General features: G+C 45.9%; 1 long non-coding RNA gene across 4 annotated transcripts; it reads left to right on the forward strand.

The window, feature by feature from the left end:
* Positions 1 to 433: 433 nt before the first annotated feature.
* On the forward strand, positions 434 to 4,605 carry LOC139038721 (uncharacterized). 4 transcript variants are annotated; one of them, XR_011491818.1, is made up of 4 exons: positions 434 to 632; positions 1,875 to 2,383; positions 2,815 to 3,521; positions 3,794 to 4,605. It is a non-coding gene; the product is annotated as an uncharacterized lncRNA (long non-coding RNA). The 4 variants fall into 4 exon arrangements; XR_011491819.1 differs by having other exon boundaries at positions 2,815 to 3,155; XR_011491817.1 differs by having other exon boundaries at positions 2,815 to 4,605.
* Positions 4,606 to 7,706: the final 3,101 nt, after the last annotated feature.

Below are 7,706 nucleotides of genomic sequence, written 5' to 3' on the forward strand. Positions count from 1 at the left end.
ATTAGTGGTTACTTCAGCTGCCTTCAAGGAATTCACCATGTACAGAGAAGGCCTTGAAACTCAACAACTGGCTTTTAGAAAACCAGAAGGCTAATCTTTGGATCCCTTATTCTGTATTGACAGTGGGTCCCCCTTTGGGATGGGCAGGCACAGGCTGGGGTGCCAGTCATCCTTCTGGGCAATTTGACGCCACGTGCTCTGTGTCACCAAGACTGTGATTCAGCCGCACACTTGCCAAGGCTCGTTCGTATTCACAGAGGGGCGAAACTGCTCTGTAGGCACTTTTCAAAGCAAGGGCTCTCCACCTCCTGGAGGAAAAGCCAGGATACACCAGAGATGGGCCTTTCCAGCCGCCCAGGGGAGGGGCTGTCAGAGCCAAGACCGGGCGGTGTTCAGCTCTGTGTCTGTTAGATGACTAAAGGAATAACAGAAAAACCATGAAGCAAAGCTGATGTAAACCCTAAAGCCCATACTTTCCCGTGTAGGTGCTCCCTGCTCTCTTGCTTCTGAGCACAAAGGAGTGAGGCTAGTGGGGTCCTCGTGAGGAAGCCTGGACCTCCACAGAGGTCGGCCGGGGACAAAGAGGCCCGGGCACCCCAGGGGCTTGCCGTCCCTCAGCCTCTCTGCACAAGGTAAGGGGTGGCCTGGCACCACCCTTTGAGGGAATGAGATCACTCTGTATCTGGGCTATTGCTGGAATTATCAAATTTGTGTTGGCTGAGACCCCTCAAAAGATTTTGGGGTTTTTGTTTTGTTTTCTTTTCTTTTCTTTTCACTGTGCTCCGTACAAACAAAAGCCAGCTTGCTGACAGGTGCGGAGGGTCCAGGCTAGATGAGCACAGTCCAGCTGCCCCGATGAGAGGGCAGGCAGCTCCCCACCCTGCGGGCTCCACAGCGCCATGGCATCCTCCCCACCTTCAGCTGGGTCTGTGGGTTGGACAGCAGCTGCCAACACGGTTCTCTGCCCCTTCAGAGAGAGGGCCCAGGCATCATGGCTTGGGATGGCTTTTTTTTTTTCTCTCTTTCCTTTTCCTTTCCCTTTTCTCTTTTTGCCTTCTCTTTACTTAATCTATGTGTCAACCTGGCTGGTGGAGACCAGAAGCCAGAGAGGGTGTGGTCCTGAACAGAGGCACCCTGTGGGGGTGAGGGCTCAGCAGGGAGGCCTGGGTGAGGAGTGGCTCCCAGACCGGCCCACAAGGCAGGCAGACCCTGCTTGTCTCCCTGACACTCGGTTCCCCAGGATCCAGCTAGGAGATACCTATAGGGAGATACCTATAGGAGGGAACAGAGGCAGGGGGAGACACCAACATCAACGGTGTATGAGACTGATTACATTCATGGCTAAAGCACCAGAGTCTGTTGGATCAGAAATACAGAAGGTGTTGGAGCCCAGCTGGATAATTCAAGCTTGCTCCTGTGCTGGGGGTCAGGGCGTCCCCATGGTGGGATTTTTTACTCGCTGGGACCTTCCACAGAAGTGTGTTTTGACCATTCTCTGAACCATAAACAAAAACTCTCATGGTAAACAGCTTTCAAAGACAGTTATCTCTAAAAGGAAATTGGGACTTTATTTTCCCACAAGAAGTTCAAGGAATTGTGATTACTCAGAACTCCCTCTCGACATTCTTGTGAACATTTGAGAAATTCCCAGCGCCTCCTGTTGCCCCAAGAGCGGGAAGCCAGGGATGCACCGACTCACACACAGCCACGCAAGTGCTTTTGGGCTCATAGCAACTGCATAAACCATTGCATAACTGCAACTGTGTGTTTACTTTGATAATGAGAGGAAATGCAAATAAAGAAGTAATGACTTTGGGTAAAATTATGCCTAGAAAATGACTTTCTATTCTCTGTCTCTCCTGTCCCCTTAAAAGTCCTCCTCTCAGATCTCTTCTCCAGGAACTTAGCTCCCAGAGCGGTTTTCCAGGATTGCTAAGGGACATGTGACAACCTCTGTCATTAACTCCATGAGCCCTCTGCTTTGGGGCTCAAAGTTTCCCTCAGGCCCAGAGATGGATGCAGGGACTCTCCAGGCTAGAAGAGCCTCTGGCCAGCAGCCAACTTCCAATGCAAAGTGCAACTCCAGTCACGAAAAAGACCTGGGAAGTCTTGCCAAGTGCTGAAGACTCTGCCAGAAAAGAAGAAAGGGCCTGCATAAGCCTGCCCCCATCTCCTCATGGAGAGAGCCAGCTCAACTTGTTCACCTACAACCATGGAGGGTGAGCACGTGGGAGCTGGATGTGTCCGGGGGAGTCTGATAAGGGGGCTGCCAAAAGCCTAAAGAGGGTATCTGCTCACATGTCGGCTGCAGCAAGCAGGAGGGAACAGCCCCTGGACAGCAGAGAATTCCAAAAAATAAGGCTTTCCAGGATTTTCTGCCTAGGTGAGCATTATAGGCAGGTAGGCATATGCCTCAATTTCTTAAAAATGGTATGTTTTTAAAAAGAAGTATAGATGGAAGGAAGGAAAGAAGGGAGAGGAGGGGGATGAGGAAGGAGTGAAAAGAAGGAAGGGGGAAGGGATGGAAGAAGGAAAGAAAAGGAGAGATAAAAATTCTAGATCTGTGCAGCTTGATATGGTAGCTTCTGCTCACATGTGACTGTTGAGCACTTGACATATGGCTGATCCACACTGAGATATGCTGTAAGCTGGATTTCAAAGACTTAGTATGAAAAAAGAATGTTAAAATTTTTTTTTGATCAAGTACATACTGAAATGATATTTTGGAGACTTTGGATTAAGCAAAACTATTTTAATAATATGTTATTAAAATTAATGTCACTAATTTTCCACTCTTTTTACTGTGCCTCCTAGAACCTTTACATCCGCGGCCTGCACTCCGCGTGTACTTGCTTGGGGGCGGGAACCATCCGGCGCGCCGCGCAGCAGTGGAAAGAAGGCGGGGCCGCAGTCCCACCGCTAGTTCCCACCAAACTGTTCAGGTCTTTAGCCCCGCCCCTTTCCCCAGACCGAGAGTAACTGGCCCGGGCTTGCGCTGCCTTGATTCCTGCCTTCTCCACAGGAGATCCGAGCATCTCCCTGGAAAATCCTTTCTGTTTTAAGCCGCTAGTTTCTGACTTGCTTGACCTTTTAAAATCCTCAGCTTCATCTGAGGGCGCGCAGGGGCTTTCTTGCACTCTTGTTTGAGAAAGCCGGTAGGTGGCTGTGTGGTAGTAACGGAAACTTTGAATAGGATGTGTGAGTCGTGGGAGGGTTTGGTTAGGCCTCAGTGGGGCTGAGGAACTGGCAGACACTGTTCAAGTTTGAATCCAGGTTCAGCAGTAAATACTTAGGAGAGTTTTTAAAGTGGTACTGGAGAACATCATAGCAACATTAAGGAAACATTTCTTCCAAAAGTACCAGTTGAGTGCCCTGTCTATGCCTGAGAGTTCAGTGGGTGAGGAATACAGCAGGCTGTGTTGGACCCTGGAGGCAGGAGAAAAGGCTGCGTGTGTGATGCAAATGGAAAGGATCCAGGTGCCAACAGTCCAACTGCTCAGCTTCCCAGACCTCCAGCCCATGTGTGTACCTCGGTCATAATTACAGTAGTACATTTACACGTTTTGCTTTATACTTCTTTCTCGAAAGTGCTCATAAGCATTTTCCATGTTATTTCTCATATACGTTTAGTACTCAAGTAAGATTCCACCAAGTGACTATCACTTTGTAAACTTCAGTGGAACATTTACATAGTTTCAAGCTTTGTTCATTTGAATAAAATAGCAGCAAAATGCAATTTGCTTTCCCTCCTGTCTTTTCTCTGGGATTTATTTTCCTTGTGATTAATTTTCAGGAAAGAAAGAAACTACCATGTTCAAGGGTATGAATGTTTTTCTACTTCTTCACAGATATTGCTAAGGTGCTCTCCAAAAGGCATGTATGAACTTATATTGCTCACAGTGATGGATGTCTGTGCTGAAGTTTCTTGCAGCTTTGCCAGGATTGAAGTGTTACAGCATATATATTTATATTTTTTACAGCTTTCAAATTTGTAAATGTATATATAAATGTGTATATATATGTATTTATATTTTCAAATTTAAATGCTTAAAAATGGAAACTGAGATTTTTGAAGCTCTTATAAGCAAAATATTCATAGACAAGTAACACAAAAAATACATATTATATATATGTGTGTGTATGTGTATATATATATATATATATATATTTCCTGCCTGAAAATGCCAAGATATTGTCTTGAACATTTCTGGACTGTATATGCATTTCTATTTTTAAATTGTTCTGCACAGGGGCTTCCCTGGTGGCTCCGTGGTAAAGAATCTCCTGCCGATGCAACAGATATGGGTTTGATCCCTAATCCAGGAAGATCTCAACATGCGGCGCAACTAAGCCAGAACTACTGAGCCTGTGCTCTGGAGCCTGAGCCACAACCACCGAGCCCCATGCTGCAGCTCCTGAACCCTAGAGCCCTACTGAGCTCACGCACCCTAGAGCCTGTGCTCCACAACAAAAGAAGCCACTGCGATGAGAAGCCCGTGCACTAGGGAGGAGCCCCCGCTGGATGCAGCTAGAGAAAAGCCCACATAGCAACAAAGACTCGCATAGCCGAAAATAAATGATTCGTAAAAACTGTTCTGCACAGAAGATATGTCCCTTATCCACTTATGAATATATTCAATCATTTATTTATATCAATATGGACTTGTTTTAGACTTCAGGTTATAGTCGATACTACTTTACTGTACTCAAAATTTTCCACTTAGCCATTGGGAACTCGGTCAGTTGAGTCCTGTGCCCCTTTGCCATTTCTCTATCCATGTGTTTCTTTTGTGAGCACTTCCTTTCTCTCTGGCACTACAGGATGCTTCAGTGTCATCTTGTATATTTCCCACCTCAGTCCTGGAATCAGCATTCTCCAGGGAGCCCTGGTTCCTGTTATGGGAGAATGATTCTAGAAACCAAGATTCAGGTACTTGGTGTTGCTTATTGCTATTAGAGTGTCGTTTCCCAGGTAACAGAGCAAAGATAAAAATGTGTTTACTAGTCTATAGATAGACATCCATAACTATTTCCATATGTAACCATCTGTGTCTATATTAAGATAAACATGAATTCTTACTTTGCCTACAACTCTACTCCAGTACCACATGGATCATTCTAGTCTTGCTTATCTTTCCATTCTGATTCTGATGCATTTTAAAGGCCTCATCCCAGGGAGGGCTGATCACCCCTTTTGAAGAATTTCTTTTCTAGAAGCATGTTGTCTGTGAAGCAGGGAAGAAAAGTCACGCCTAATTTCTGTCAACAGAGAGGGGGAAATATCGTCAATTGGCAAAAAGTTTTAAATGTCCTTAAAGTTATCCGTTGAATCTGTTGCTGACGGAAACAGAGCAGTCTGTATAGTCTCCAAAGCACAAGGTCTACACAGGTGATTCTGGGTCCAAGGCCTGGCTGACTTTGCTCCCAGCGTCTCCTTCTTAGCAGAGCCCTAGTGACTCCTGACCAGAACCCACAGGAGGACCCCAAACACAACTGTCCATCTTCCAAAGTCACTGCTTCTCAGCGTCCCCCTCGACGAGGTCATGTCTCAGACCAGAGGGGCTCCCCCAGCTTGGCTCACTGACATTGGTCACCTCCAACTGCGGCTTACCAGCATGATGTCCCACAGAAAGGCTGTCCATGTCAGCCCAGCGGTGCTCAGGAAGCACCTTCTGTGCCCTCTTGGCCTGGCTCCTCACCGTCCAGGAGCTGTGACTCTCCCTTTGACACAGACATACGCACCAAGTTTCTCCCTCCCTTCTCAAGCCCTTCATGGGATACATTTGGCCATATTGGTATGGGATTCTCCATCCAAGCAGGCAGACTCCTTGTGAAACAAAGTTTATGTTTAATTACACAAGTAGTGATAATCGGAACATTTTCCATGGGTTGGCTGTGTTCAGAGCATTTTGCTTCTATGAGTTTAATCCTCATAACAAGCCATTATTAGCCCTATCTTTTTAGAAAAAAAAAAAGTAAGGCTCATTGAGATTTAGTTTTGCACCTCTTATACAGCTAATAACTAATAAAACCAGGATCTACACTAACCATGGCCACAGGTACTGCAGCTAAGCAATACATTGATGCAGCCTCATTGTCTAAAAATAAGTAAATAAAAATCCCCAAGCACAGAAATGTATAGTCTCTCTCTGTCACACCCTTCCAATTCTTCTCCTCCTCTTCCAATTCTTTTCCTCAGAGGTAACATCCTTCTAGAACTGTTCCTTTTGTGTGTGTGTGTGTATGTGTCTATTTGGCTTGTGGGATCTTAGTTCCCCAACCAAGGATGGAACCCGTGGCCCCTGCAGAAGAAGCATGGAGTCTTAACCAATGGACCACCAAGGAATCCCCTAGACCTGTTTCTATGTATGATATAGTCTTAGGATCTGGGAGGGTCTTTAAATAGATGTATTACACTCTACATGCCATGCTTTTGACTTGTTAGTTTCATTTGTCAATATGCCTTAGAGGTCATGTCCTGCCAACATATGTAAATCCGCCTCAGCCCTTCAAACATTTTAAGGATTCCATGGTATGAATGTCCCATAAATTATTTATCTGGTCTCTGATTGATAGCCATTTAGGTTGTTTCTAATATTTTGCTTGAAAAACCACAGTGTGTTGAACATTCTTGAATATGCCTTTGTCAGAATGGCAGAGGGCAGATTCCAAGGAGTGGAATTTCCAGCTCAGGGTGAAGTGTTAGTCACTCACTCTTTGTGACCCCATGGACTATAGCCTCCCAGGCTCCTCTGTCCATGGAATTCTCCAGGCAAGAAAACTGGAGTGGGTTGCCATTCCCTTCTCCAGGGGATCTTTCTGACTTAAGGATTGAACCTGGGTCTCCTCACTGGCAGGCAGATTCTTTAGTCTGAGCCACCAGGGAAGCCAACTTAAGGTAGTGTAGTGATATCAAGCTCAGGGTGAATCCACATTTAACTTGCTGCTACTGCCTAACTGTTCTCCAAAACGACTGGGGTGATTTTCACTCCCCTCAATGGTGTTTGAGATCACCTGTCTTTCCACATCCCCACCAACACTGCACAGCAGCGATCCTGAACATCGTTTACTAATCTGATGGGTAGAAAGTGAGACCTTCCTGTTTGAGTTGGAATTAACTCTGCTTGAATTCATATTACTAGTTCCCTCATTGCTCATCTATTTCTAGGCTTTGGATTTCTTCTCTTATCCTGTGCAAGCATTCACACCCTCCCCAGTAATAATCTAAAATGACTCTTTAAAACTCTTTGCTGATCTCACCTTTGAGCTTAGGTACATTCTGCTAAGAATGCTTATCAGTTCTTCCCAGCCCTTCCTGGAGCCCTTTTGGGGCTCTTTTCTCAAGGATAAACTGTTCTGGAACACGTCAGCAAAGCTTGCCTCTGGAAGGTTGTGGACTTTTGTCACAGTTGTGACTCAGCCCCTGTCCCTGCAGTCTGCGGCCATCCTCGTGGAAAACACTAATTCCCTACACAAGAACCCGCCGCCCATTCGGCCCTCGGCCAACAGAAGTGCTTGCTCAGCCTTTCTCCCACGGCTCCTTTGCTCCTGCCTGCCTCTTTACTTCAAAATGCTGGTATAAAGAGAAGACACCCACAGATGCCGAACCGTTCAAACACTACAAAACTATCCCATGAGAACACATGTATATTTGCTTAACCACTGCACCCTCTTTAGAAATGTTTATGCATAAGCATGCATATATT

This window comes from Odocoileus virginianus, chromosome 16 (genome assembly GCF_023699985.2).
Source record: "Odocoileus virginianus isolate 20LAN1187 ecotype Illinois chromosome 16, Ovbor_1.2, whole genome shotgun sequence".
Classification (NCBI taxonomy): domain Eukaryota; kingdom Metazoa; phylum Chordata; class Mammalia; order Artiodactyla; family Cervidae; genus Odocoileus; species Odocoileus virginianus.